This window comes from Mastigoproctus giganteus, chromosome 1 (assembly GCF_048544385.1).
Source record: "Mastigoproctus giganteus isolate SK-2022 chromosome 1, ASM4854438v1, whole genome shotgun sequence".
Lineage (NCBI taxonomy): Eukaryota > Metazoa > Arthropoda > Arachnida > Uropygi > Thelyphonidae > Mastigoproctus > Mastigoproctus giganteus.
Window position 1 is genome coordinate 176,675,476 of NC_143575.1, and position 14,936 is coordinate 176,690,411.

Consider the following 14,936-nt stretch of genomic DNA (forward strand, 5'->3'; position numbering starts at 1 on the left):
GAGTGCATCAGAAGCAAAGCAAACAATTCTTTTCAATACCGATTTGACTAATTCATATTTGATTCCATCATGGATTTTATTGAAGAAAATCAGCTCATCCATCAACAACAGTATGCTTATCGCTCTAAAAAATCCACTGATCTTGCAGTTGTTGACTTCTGCTCAAGGATCATTGATAGTCTTGAAAAGGGCCACTATGCTATAACACTGTTTCTTGACTTATCTAAAGCTTTTGATTGCATAAACCATACTATTCTACTTAACAAACTCAATAACCTTGGCTTGGGAGGAAAAATTAACCTACTCTTTGAAGCCTACCTTACCGATCGGCCGTTTGTCGTAAGAACAAATCAATCGTACTCCGACATCTGTTATTTCTCCAGGGGAGTACCTCAAGGCTCACTTCTTGGACCTATCCTATTTGTTCTTTACATCGATGAATTTCTCTCTCTTCTTCCATCTTCTCACCTAGTAGCGTATGCCGATGATATTTCCATCCTAATCACAGATAAAGACCCTAATGAGCTCCAACTCAAAATCTCTACCTTGCTTTCTGTGATGCATAATTGGCTTCAAAAGAATCAGCTTATACTGAATTCAGAAAAAATCAAAATATATGGTGTTTAGAACGAAAAAGAAACCACTAAATACTGATTTAGACGTAACATACAGAGAAAAACAACTTGAAAGGGTGAATGAAACCAAATTTCAAGGAATCTGGCTAGATGATAAGCTAAGTTGGGCAAAACAAATGATAACCCTACGAAAGAAAACTTCGTCACTAGCAGGAATACTCGCCAGGGCCTCTGCCTGGGTGTCTCCTTCTCTTCTCAGACAAGTATTCCTTTCTTTAATTCAGCCGCACTTCACCTATGGAATCATCTCATGGGGTACCACCAGCCAAGAAAACCTCGCGAGAATCAACTCCATTCTCAATCGATGCGTTCGTTCAATTTTGAGCCTTCCCTGAAACGCATCGGTTAGTTCGAGATACAAGGAAGTGAGACTCCTAAGCAACTACCAGCTATTGCAGCAAACAGAGGCGATCCTTGTTTACAATGCTATGAAGACAGAAGACTTTCCCCCTCTCTTCAGATCCTTTTTCATAACCACAGACGAAGAAGAAATATCATATCTAAGCCAACCTGAAGATTCCGCTTTTCAGAAAAGCATAAAATACAGAGGTGCTAAAACCTGGAACAAACTTCCTACAAGAATCAAAAATGTCACTTCAAGAAACTACTAATCGAACACATCACCAGCGATGTCTGATTCAAATTACCTTCCACTCAACTCCTGGATTTTAAAAACACCAACATGGAAATAACGTACAAATGTTAAAGGAGGCAGTTGGCAAATAGTTTGTAAATTTCTGTACATGTATCTCATCATTTTTCTTTTCTCTCCTCATTTAATTGTAAAAATGTTCACAATGATGTTATAAGTAGTGATGCTTTTCGAAGTCTTCTGTAAAGAAATGTACAAAAAAAACTCCAATTTATTTATGTCTTTTCCTGTTGAACATTACCTCGACAATTTCAGAACTGTCCATTTTTCAATTGTATATTTGTATATTCATCATTTTTTAAGGGAACACCCCCTAAAAATCCATTGGCTTATGTGTTCTCCCTCCCTTTTTGCTGTTATCTCCCAAAAAAGTGTAACATAAAATAGGGATAAATAAATTATTATTATCATTACGTATACCACTTTGTCAAAACTAATGAACGCACCGGGGACAGAAACTCGAGGTTTCTCCAAGGACTAAAGAAATCTTACTACGACATTGGCTATTTTGTGGGCCAAGTGCAGTTTCAGAACCGTCCTGGAAGTCTGCTGTTTGGTGAATCCCACAAATATCAGATCCTAAATAGTGCTATATAGCGCGTTAATAATCATTGATTCTAGTATTATTTTATTACTTATTATATGCAATTAAGTTCATATTATTATGCCTGAGCCTCCCGGATCTTTATAATGAGTAGACTAGAGTGAAGATGGAATTACTTCTCGTGGCGTTACCTTTTCATATTGTCAACCTGGTCACAATGGGAGTTTAGGAACTTCCATTGTGTAGAAGATTAAGCTAACAGAGGGGATTGTCATACGGCTTATTGGAACTTGGTTGAACTCAAGTTGAGAGGCTACCCATTTAACATACCCAGAATTTTGCGGAAATTTTTTTAAAGAAATGGGTGAACCAACCACAATGGTTGGTTGGTTGTTTGGGTTTTAATGACGCATCAGTTGAACCACAATAACTGAACGTGAACAATTACATAGTGAATTGCTCGAAATACGAATTTATATGCATGTATTAAGAACAACTGAAACACTTTCAGCATATTTTGCGAACACACGTTTGTGTTTATTATTCACTGAGATATCAAATAAAATATTTCCATATGCTGATCACCTTGCTTAATCGACAAGGAGACATACAGGCCTCAACACCAGCACTTTGCCTATTCTTTATTTAAAAAAATCGAGCTTTTTTCATGAACAACAAGAAGGAATATAATGCCAATTAGAATTAGGCTATTATTGAATTATTTTTAAAAAATGTGGGCGTGCCGAGCATGCATTGCGTGAAACTTCTTTATAATCTTTTGAAAAGTTTTATTATTTCAATGCTACAGTGGTTTAATGTTTTAAAAGTTTATTACAAAGTTTTTACAGATCTCTCCCCTGTACTCAATGAAAGTGGTTTCGGTGGTCGCATTGCAAGTATACGTGCTCTATACGCCTTACAACGCTCACGATTAGTCTTCGGCACGTTGAATTATAATTTTTTTAAAAAAAACGAAATACGGTAGAGAATGACGAATGTAATATTCTGGTTTTTAAATTTTTAAAATCGGACTGCTAGAAGCCTAGATACAGCGATTTAAAACGTAAACGCGACACGCGTGCGAGTTACACAGTGGCCGCGCTATAAAGGTTCTGATTGCGTCATGTGTCGCTGCTGATTTCGTACGACTCCGCGTCGCTCGTGCCTGGTACAGAGTGGTACAATGGTGAGGGCGAATAATCATTTCGTGTCGCATTTTCGTGACGATTTTTGTCAATCCCCGGACACAAGTTACTCCCATGTGAAAACTGCCTGGGGGCACGCCTAAATAAGTTTCACTTCAAAAATAGGGTAGAGTGCAAGCTTCCTAAATGTTTCCAATGAGTTCTCTTTTCATTGGATTTATTGTTTTGATTTCGTCGTTTGCTTTTTCAGATCTATTGAGCTATGTCGCCCGATTGGGCCACATTATGCAGTAGTTTCAAATCATGGAAACTTCTTTGATTCAAATATATTTGCTTCTGGCTACTGCTTTCAATTAAACACTACAGAAATATAGAGTATGTCTGTAGATCAGATTTTTGGGGGTTGGGCCACGGAGAGTGGCACATCTTATAAGAATTACAAGATGAGGCCCCCCCCGTTTCATAAATAATGTGTACAAATTAAAGTCATTTTGCATCCTACAATCCGGATTTAAAGTAGAAAGGGTGTTTGAAAAGTTGAGATTGTATCAGTTTGGAATCAGACCTGTTCGGAACATTTTGAGCAGTTTTCTTTTAGCAACAGCGGCCTGTAATGCGAATATTTTACAGCGAATGTTTTACAACCGCACCTGTAAAACATTCGCTGCAGCTTCTCAAAAGCCCGCACGGTTGGGACAGCGACTGTGATCCCTGTCCTTCTACACCGTATGGAATGCACCAAGGTTAGAGTCCTGTCTAAAGGTGAAGAGCTTTTTTTTCGGGGAGCGCCCAAAAACCGAATGGGACGAGATTTGAACAAGACACAAACGGAACGAAGAAACAAAACACAGAACGAGATTCATGTAGATGTTCTAATGATGTCCTGCGACTATCATTTGTGCTCTTGTGCAACGCTCAACAAACGGTTTAGCGTTATCATGAAGCAGAAACCACGACTTATTTAACATCTTTGGCCTTCCCCCCCTCCGAATTCTATCCCTTGACTGATACCCTAGTGGCTGTGAACAATTAATCAACGTTTTGTTATGAGGCATCTAGTTTTGCACAACAGTTCCTTTAACATAAAAGGATCACACAACCCTTTTTGTGAAAGGATAGGTTCTTCGCCATCATCCAATAGCCCTTCATCAAATGCCTGCCAAATATTCAGTCAATTCAATGACATTATTATCTTTCAGCATACGAATTAGCGTTTTCATCTGTTATGAAGAAAGGTATTTTTCTTTCTACACGACTACAGTCTCAAACAACAACGTACGAGGTGTGGCAATAAAATTCCCGGACTGGTGCTGTTACGGTCATGTTCGACGAGTTTGAAAATAAACAAAAGTGGTGGAGTTCTAACTTCCTCCAACAAATGGTGGTACAGGGATTGTCCAGTAAGCTGACAGATTGCAAGTAACAACCAGTTTCATTAGTAGTGTTAACGTTCTGTGTCACGATTTTGTAATAACGAACTCATATTAAATTTTGCTTTAAATTGGGAAAATTTTCAACAGAAACGTATGAAAAGTTAAGTGATGAAACGATAAGTTGTACCAGTGTGTTAAAATGGTTCAAATATAATATAAGCATCGTTAACCTCCCAAAATGAGGATATAGTTGCAAAAGTTCGGAACTTCTGGCAACAGACCGTAGTTTGACCCTCAGAATGACGGATGACGAGTTAGATGATTCATCAAATTCTGCATGAATATTTAAGGGAAAAAAAAGGTCTGTGGAAATTTTGTGCCGCACAGCCTGACGGATAAGCAGAAGCAACGAAAAGCGTCATCATGCGAAGGCTTCATCCAGACTTTCCAAGACAGTCCTCATTTCCTCCGTTGTATTGTCACTGGATGAGTGCTGGTTGTTTCAATACGACCTAAAGACGAAGCGTCAGAGCATGCAATGGATTTAAAAATCATCACTAAGGCCCAAAATGTTTTGTTTATAAAAGTCCAGGATCAACGCGATGCTATTCGTGTTTTTCGACAAATAATGTCTCAATGATTTGGGCATCAGCCCCACCAACGTACTTGAAACAGCACATCGGGTGGAGTTACTGGATACTAAGAGGCTTAACCGAATAGCTGGAAGCGCTCTTACCATCTCCAAGACAGGCTTACTCTCACTCTTGGAAACAACCCCATGGATGCTTATAATTACCACCCTGCACCCTGATAAACTTATAAAGGGAAGGCTTGATGCACCAGACATCTATACACTCATCAAGCAACCTAAGATTAACAGAAGAATTAGGTTACGAAATACGTCTCCTTTTGATCATCTGGGTTGTTTGGGTAACATGTTCCCCGCTAACACACTCACATTTGACAATTGATCTTCGGAGGATTTGCGAAGATTGCTTTTTTTTAAGGAGACCTACGCCATGCTACAATTCTGAAATAACCAACGCCTAAATGAACTTGTACTTTATGACTTGTACACAGTAAAAGAACAATTTAATACATAACCAATTATTAAGTGTTAACTGGAATACTACAAAGTGTTAAGTTTAACGATGTAAAGTCTATATTTTAAGTACATGTTTGCTGTTGTATAACCTTCTTTATTGCCTTCCTAGCATATGAATGCTGTGCCAGGGCCAATGTAATATATATATTTATTTATTGAATAATTAATATTGAACACTGTCCTCCGTATGGCAGCCAAAAGGGAAGGGCAAGACCATCCAATTGGAAGTGCTAGAAGAGGAGCATCGAAATGAATACGTTCATCATGAGAACATACTAAGAAATAACAAAGCTAGAGACCGATATGAAGATGTACAGGCCGAGGCTGCATACCAAGTGGTTGGAATGATTCCCGGATATTTGGGACACCGAACAGCGAAGGCTCATCGTCATGAAGAACCTGATAGCTCTCCTGCAATCTTGAAAAAAAATCATGCAAGAAGTGAGAAAAAAACTACAAAAAAAACCAAAGAATATGGACAACATGGAACTAAAGGAAGAAATACAGTCCAGGGCAGCTGAAGTGGAAAGAGACGAGGTCATGACATCCAAAATAGAAGACGAATGGAAGAAGGCCCTAACAGAAATTCGAGGGAATCGACCCCACAGTGATCCATGATACCGAAGCAGAGACTCAATAGAATCCTGTGGAGAGTCACAGACCACTTCAATCGGCAAATAATACCATATTACATCCACAACAAGGGTGCAACACTGGAGGCCATCCACACAGCCGTTTACTGTGCTGCCATAGCAGCCACTAGGATTAATGGAAGAATAACGAGAGACTAGTAGCAGAAGAAATGAAAAAACAAGGAACCGCCAGCTTCGGAGAGAAGGCTTCAGCAGAAGATAGAAGAATTAAGAGTCAAGATAGACCAACTGGCCCAGTACTAAAAGGGTAATAGGAGTAAGAAAATGAATGAAGAAGTGAAGATCATCCTCAAGGTCTAGAACTTCACAACCAGACCGATTCCCATCAGGAGAGGAATATTTCAGGGAAATACCCTGAGCAAACTGTGGTTCTGTCTAGCACTCAACCCGCTATCTATCATGCTCAACAACAGAAAGTATGGATATAACCTGTAGACCCTCTCCCACCTGATGTACATGGATGACATTAAGCTGTTTGCGGCAACCGAGAAGCAACTCCAGCAGCTAATCTGGATCACCGAAGGATTCAGCAATGATATCAGGATGGAATTTTGGTCCAGCCAAATGCAAGACTCCCGAATTGCATCAGGGAAATTAGTTGGCCGAAACTACCAACTGCAGATTGGTAAAGAGATCGAAGCCGTGGCGGGAAAAATATCATCAGAGACTTAGAAGCCTGCTCAAAGCAAAGCTGAATGGGGGAACACAGTTAAAGCCGTAAACACCTATGCAGTTCCAATGTCAACATACTGTTTCGGGATCTTAGATTGGACTAACACTGAGCTGGAAAATATCAGGAGAAAGATAAGGGCATTGATGACCAAGACCCGCCTAGACTACCCGAAGTCAGCCATGGAGAGCCTGATAACAGCTCGGAAAGGAAGAAGGAGCCTGTAAGACCTCACAGAGCAACAGAAAACAGCCTTAGCTAATCTGAAGGATTACTCCCAGAAAAAAAAGCAGCACTTTACCGGGCTATAAGGAAGATAGACAAGCGACATATCCCGCTCAATCTAAGCGAGGAGTCCCTTTCCGCACAGATAGAATAAATGAATTAGAAAGATGGGCAAAGAAGACACCCCACAGTAGACACTACAGTGACCTCCATCAAGACTGCATAGATAAAATGGCTTCCAATATATGGCTCACGAGCTGGGCGCTCTTCCCCGAGACTGAAGTTTTCATGCTCGTCATCGAAGACCAGGTAATCAACATTACAAACTATAGAAAATACATCGCCAAGGAGCTCGGAATGTCAGATGATGCATGTCGACGATGCCACCTGGTCTCACAAAAGATCCAACACATCACCGCAGGACGCAAGGTCATCATCCAGGTAGTCGGGATAATACATCAAAAGCTAGTGAGGAAATCGCTGTTGATCAAAGAAAGTATACTGTATTATGAGTACGAACCCTAGGTCGTACTAGATACTCCAATCCACAAACTGTACTGGAACCGGGCCGTAAAAACGGACAAGATAGTCCCGCACAACAGACCGGACATATCCCTTGTCGACAAGAAGGAAAAGGCCACCTATCTGATTGACATAGCGGTATCCAACACTGGCAACCTGCAGAAAACCCATGGGGAAAAAAAGCAGACCACAGGTATGATGCCAAAGACTCTACATAACAGTCTAGCAGCAATAGGTCTCCCAGCGAACACCTACAAGGAATTCCAGAAAGTCGCAATCCTGAACACCTATAGCATATTACTGGGGTTACTCACAGTAACCCCCAGACATAAAAACCACTCTGTCACTTGGTACTAGTACTCGTCCGTCAAGGGTTAGGATCCCATCAAGGAAAAATAGTATAATAATAATAATAATTAGAAATAAGAGCTTTAATGGTAATACTAACCTCGATAAGTTCAAGTTAATACAATAAACTCTGTAAATACCAGTATTTTTTTAAATTCTGGCCCATTCTACAAAAATGTTAATTAATTAAATAAAACTTTTCCAATCCGGATATATTTATAAAGCAATCCGACACTTGTATCAACAATCATATTCGTTTTAGAATCCATAAAAAACGGTGACATTACTCTCTTTATAAGATGCTTGTAGGACTCTCTTGTCTTTAAACTTCAAAGATAATCCACCTGTAGATTGTTAAAATCCCTGGCACGTGGAGCCGGACATGGTATCTGCGTACTGATAATACACAAAAAAGAAATAAAGTGTTCATACTGTGATATGTACATTCCTGATAAGTGTGCTAGTTGCATTTAAGTCATTGCATCACAAGGGGATGCTTTGTTGATGGTGTTGGGTTTGGGAGCATCAACGACTAAGGCCATATTGCTTCGTGTACATTGTCTGTAAATTACGCATATTCTGAAGTCAATTCTCTGTTTGCTGGATCTAAAACCAGAGTTTGCTGGACCTAAAACCAGAGTTTCCTGGAGAAAAATCGTGCTACCCATCCCTGAGACCGATTAACTCAGACACGTTGTGAAAAAGCTCATAAAAATTCCTCCCATCATCAACGGAACTCGAACTCAGGTCTTTTTCACCTAGTGTGGGGAGGACGGCGATCCTACCAAATATGCTACCTGCTAGGGCAGGGATGCTTTGAGATCAATAGTTCATATCATACAGAAGGAATTAAAAACAGTCCAAGCTTGAACCATTGCATCACAAGTAGATCTCGTGTAGTACTTTCAAACAGATGGTAGCTCAAAAAGGTTAAAAGACGAGGCTGCTGTGGCAGCCTCGTTTAAAGCTAACTGGAACCTCGCCAGATAGCAGGAGATCTCTTGTGGAGACACGCAGGGAAAACACTTGTAAAGAAGTTTTTCGATGTTAGCTGCCATGGAGTATATATAATCATAGTTTTCGAATTGTCGATAGATATCACCAATATCTGCTGAAAGACCAGTTAGTCTTGAAACAGACTGTCAGAGCAGTATCGTCTTTTAGACAATGTCCAATTAAACTATTGGAAAGACCATCTGTTTGAAAGTAGTGTAATACCACAGGATATTTTTACAAAAGTAAGTTTGGTCTACCGTGAGAATGAAGACCATTGCTTTATCAATGCAGCTGAAATCCTGTTGGCCTCAAAAACAAGTGAAAGGAAATGTCTGAAGGTAGTCCTAGAACCAATTTCTGAGGCCATATGTAGTTTTCATTATAATTTTGAATCTCTCTCTTTTTGTACCATCTCTTATTTTAAACTTTGTAACTTAGAGCGAACTGCTCTTGCAAATTGTGGCTAGTCATACAGCGCTGAAGTGAGCAGGTCACCAGTCTGATATTACTCTAGAACAGCTGAGAACAAAGACTGAAAATGCTCAGACATTTGTAAAAATATATTAAATCTATAGTCTTTATAATCTTTCATAGACTTACTGACACGCACAAACAGCAGATTTAATTCCACATAACCAAGGTTTTTTGCCGCCCGTTATAACTAGTTATCCAACGCGTTAGGTGCATAATTTGATCTTTACTAATGTAAAGGAGTTCAACTGTAAGTTCTTCATATTCATTTATATGTAATAAATAATAAAATAAATCTTCATCTATTGTCGATCCACTGCAGGATGGAAGTGTCATCAGCAAATCATGATGGACCTGTCACGCTGGTTCAGTGGGGGTTGGCAGATCGACTGTATTTAACAGTGTGGGGCTTGAATCCGGGTCTACTCAATGAGTGTGCGCTAGTGCACTCCCGGTCCTGACCATTCGGCTACGGGGCTGTGTTCATTGATGTCTCCAAAGCTGTTCAAGCACTAGGTACGCCTTTCTAAAATCGGGCACCTCACTCCCTGAGGGTGCCAATTTTAACCATTACACCATTTTGGCATTGAAAAATCCCAATTTATTAGAACGGTGACGTTTCTAAATTCTCATTTGGAATTTATCAACGGGTTGAAAGAGAAAGGAGGGAGATCTACATGGAATATAAACAGAAGAAGTACAAAATGTAAATTACAATGGATATTCAGCAAATTACGTTAAGAGATTTAACACTCTTAGATGAATATAACGCATTTAGCTTAATTATGATTAGCCTACAACTGGCTGAAAAACCAATTTTTAATGCATAGGAATGCGTTTTCTTGAAATTTATCGAAAATAAAATAATGGCTATAAAATAAAATAAACAAAACTGTTCGCGTTCTATAATGGAATAGATCTCTCTCATACGAAGAACGTCCCACCTTCAGTAATGGATTCATCGGTATTGCACTACTTAAAATAAGCAGCAGTCCCCCACCGAGAAGTATTATTGTCATTTATTGAAAATAGGATTCTGGCACCCTGAGAATTATTTCGACGGTATTGCCATTCATCAGTGGATGGCAAACCCCAACTAAGGCGCATTTGGGAAAAAAGTTCTGATATGAAACGTCGGTTTGAGAAATGCAAGGTGATGGTAGAAGTATTATCAATAATAGCTAGAAAGCTCTGGGCTACTTAACGTATAAAACATATCACATAGTCGGACATATGCCCTTTCCTTATATTAGTAACAGAAATAAGAAAGCTTTATTCTTAAGAAGAAATGCGGTTTCTCCTACGATAGCGATCTTCGCTGTACAGTAACTATTTTAATCTTAACTCTAACTTAAATATCTTAACTTTTTTTTAAAAAAATTGATTATTCATGAACTATACTGTTAACCTCTAATCTGAGGGCCAGCCTCGAGTCATTGTTGTAGGTACTGCGTGACATACGAGTACATAGTTTTTTCTACTGATGATAAACACTGAATTCTAACCTTCCAGTTTGAGAAACTTTGCCTTGCACAAGCAGCCTCGATTTCTCGAACATCCACTACCATTTCTCTTAAATGCTAATCTCCGTGTAATTCTGCAGTGAGGCAAAGATAACTTAGCTAATTGTAGTCTTTCTAAAACCCAGTTTCACAAGAAAGCATCTACTGCTCCTGCGCTCATCTTTGATGATACTCAGATTTCTGGACAAGATCACATATGTCTATTAGGGATTATCCTGACTTCTAATCTCTCTCCCTCTCTTGGCATAAGAACATAACAAATATTTCTTCCTCTGCATCTACTCACTCTGTACAAATCTGAAATCCGGCCTACCATGGAATACAGTTCGCACATTTGAGGGTAGCGCCCCCAATAACATCTCTCAGGCTTCTAGATTCCATTCAAAAGAGGGCAACTTTGTTAATTAATGGCCAGTCTCTTACAATGTCTCTCCACTCTGTCTCATAGACATTATTTTCTGCTGCATTCCTGTTCTATAGATGCTTCCATGGGCACTGTCCTTCTTAATCGGCTTCTATAATTCCCCATCTCTCTTCCAACCCAGTCCGAACATGTGTCGCAAACAGTCAGATCCTTTTCCTGTCCAACTTCAAACTCACAGAACCAACTCATACGTCCCCGAAGCAAATCCTGAAAATTACAATCTACAGAAGTTCAAGTCTAATGTCAACAAATATCTTCTTTCATCTTCTCAATCTTTAACCCATGCACGGTACTAAGTGCAATAGGTCTAATACCTTTCGTGTTTTTGAGTTTCATAAATATATAGATCTGCAGCCATTGTTGTCAATCCACTGTAGGACGGAAGCCTTCTCAGCAAGTCACATTGAGGGAATGGACAATAATCTGCCACGCTGGTTCAGTGCGGGTTGGCAGATCGACCGTATTTAGCAGTCAGGGCGCTTGAACCCCGATCTCATTTTACATACATAAAAAAGAAAAAAAAAAGTCCAATAACTGAAATATAGGATTTATAAATGGCGCACGAGTTTATTTTCAAAGGCATAAATAGAAATAAAGTTTAACTTAACGCTAAAAGCTTTAACTCTAATGACATAATCGAGCGTGTACCCATCGTGGTAGGATGCATTTAGATATTGGTAAAACAACAATAAAAATAAGAGGAATTAAGATTGGAGAAATAATTTAATAGTAAAGTTTAAGTCTGGAACTTGAGCAAAGTTTACTAGAAATCACCAATTAAAGGAGTTGCCGAGGTGTTTCTACTTCTCTTAGAAGATGTCAACTGGTAAACAGAAGTTTCGGAGAAGTGTGCGTATTGAATTAAAGCTATAAGAGTAATTATTTGTTCAAAGTTAATGAGCTTCCAGATTTTCAAATACCAGTGCAGACTAATCGCTTTAGTAGCGATAAAATTGTTTCCACGGCAGAAGAATTAGAGATTACTGGAATATTTTTGAATGTGATACCAATTATACTCTTCTCATAAGCGGGTACGACGAATCATGTTAAAGAGTTACTGATGGAGTCTCGTTTTCGTGGACACTATAGGCTCTCTCCCACTATTTCTTTCCTCAATATGCAAATATTTCTTCAGTCTACAATAAATTTCATATGGAATTTAATTCGTGGATCTTACCTTACATTTCTCTAAACGGAAGCGTTTAGATGGTTAAACTAACAGGTGTCAGCTAAAAGTTGGTCATAATCTCAATTCAGATTTGCACACAAACTCGTAGATGGAGGCTATTTGTGTTGCTGATCTGTACAACTGATAAGGTTACGCTACTCTTTGTGGTCCAAATAGCGGATTAATTAGTCATTTTTATGACAAGTAACCCCCCAATCAACCCCTTTATGTTTGAAATGAATTCTCTTCGAAAGTGGTGCTCACAAACTTTAAAGAAGCAGCCAAGCACAATACAACCAACATTCTACCAAAAACTAGGAGAGTTTTCCATGATGCATTGAAACAATTATCGTGGCCAAAGGTGGGCCAACACGCTATTAATCCCTTTAAGTAAATGCATGTTTTGCTCATAGCGACAAGAGTCTTATGACCTTTGGCAAGTTGATGTATACTAGTAGATAAAGGTGTTCCTCATGACATCGTATTTTCCATTTTCTGGAAATTACGAACAAGCAAAGAAAAAAAGTCAAAGACAAGACCATAAAGAGACGAAGAAGATCGTGACTAGTCGCTGTCTTTTTTGTGCCAGTTTTGTAGTTTGGGATTAAAGTGTCGCAAAAGCGACCTTTTAATATTATTGCCTTCATAAATTCACTTTTTGCGTTATATAAATCAAATAACTCACAATGATGGTTTTTCTTAGCGTGCCTCTCCCACTGGAGAATATTTTTTTGATTAATGTGTGTCTGCGTGATTCTCTTCCGCATCATCAATGACCTTTCCATTTTATCTTCTGGTCAGTTATCAGTTTTATGTATAGCACTGATATTCACGAGACAAATGAATGAGGACCAATATAATATTTCTACCTGGCCGCAGGTATCTTGTAAAAATATATTCACGCGGAAGAATCATTATAGAAAAAGTTACGTTATCGAAAATAAAAGATTGAGAGACGCAAATTATTCAAGCCAGGCACACGACTTGGCGATAACAAGTATACTGTACCTTATCCCTCCCTTCTCAGAGGGCTAAGGGAAGTAGCGTACAGGAAGGCCTCGTAGATTCTGCATTGCTGGGTAATTATGAATAGTTTTATATCAGAGAAAATAAAAAATAACACCTTAAAAATGTCATTCAGTTTTACTGAAATGCAAAATTATAATAAGTTGCGCTTGAAGATAAGGATATACATTTTTCTCTAAGGGGTCATTTACCCCTCTAAGGGGTAAATGACCCCTTAGAGGGGTAAATGACCCCTTAGAGGGGTAAAAATCGGAAGGTCATTTACCCCTCTAAGGGGTAAATGACCTTCCGATTTTCCCATTATAGCAGTTGCATAATGGAAACTCGGAAGGGCCACATAAAAATAGCACACGAGCGGCATAACGAATGCCACTAATCGGTAAACTCCCGAGGTCGATCTACCCACTCCACTTAAAATTGGCTAACTACAAATGCGATTGAAAAAGCTTTGAAATTCCAACATTTACCAAAATGGGATTCAAACCTCTTCAAATGATAAAGTGGCGAACCCGCTATACTCTAATGGAGGATTTCCCTTTAGCATTATATACTGAGATAGCAGGATTCATTGGACCAGGAAACCTGTTTCCAGTCATCCACTGCCCTGGCATTTGCTTGTGACGGGCAGTCAGCAGGATTACTGGGATGGCCTCGCCTACAACAGCCCAACTACGCTAGAAGCATGGATAGCGTGTTTTTTTTTTTTTTTTTTTTTTTGTTTGGTAGTTATTGGCGCATCGGCTTCTGTGGCCATAGTGCACCCCCCCCAAGGTTTTTTACAGTACTTTGATCCAAGCCCGAGGCGGGATTCGAACCCGCGACCTTTGGGTTGCTAGGCAGGCGCTTTACCCACCCGGCTAGCCCGGTCGGCAGGATAGCGTGAAACGGATCGTATCATCCATGTGTTGTATTGCGTTGGCAGTTGCTTTACTGTGGCACATCTGTTCCGCTAGACAGCACGTTGGATCCTCCTCCTCTCCCCTTTTGTCAACAACACGTGTCATCCACGACTGATCAGTTCTTGATGAACACGAGACACGGCTCTACGAGAACACTGGACGAAGGCGGCTGCCCCCTGAGATACTCGCCCTGCTGGCTCCTGGTGTGGGATATCTAGGCTCAGACCCTCACCTGAATCTTAACTCCCCCTTCTTGTGGAATGGAATGCTTCTCTCTGCTGAACTCACGGAGATCTCTCTCTCTCTCCTCCTCTACCTTATTGATTTTCTGCTGTCTACATTCATCCTTCTATTAGGTTGTTCCCTCTAGTGGTTTCTTGAACTCTTGCTCGTCTTTGGGACCCCCTCCCTATGGTCTCGACCTTGTCTTACACTTTACTATCTCCATTCTCTTCCCTATTTGTTTTCATGAGTCCTTTCCCTCCTTTCTCTGCTGGGGTAAGATTCCGACAAGACTAAGTCCATCTAAGTCGGTAGATGGACTTAGTTCCTGGAAG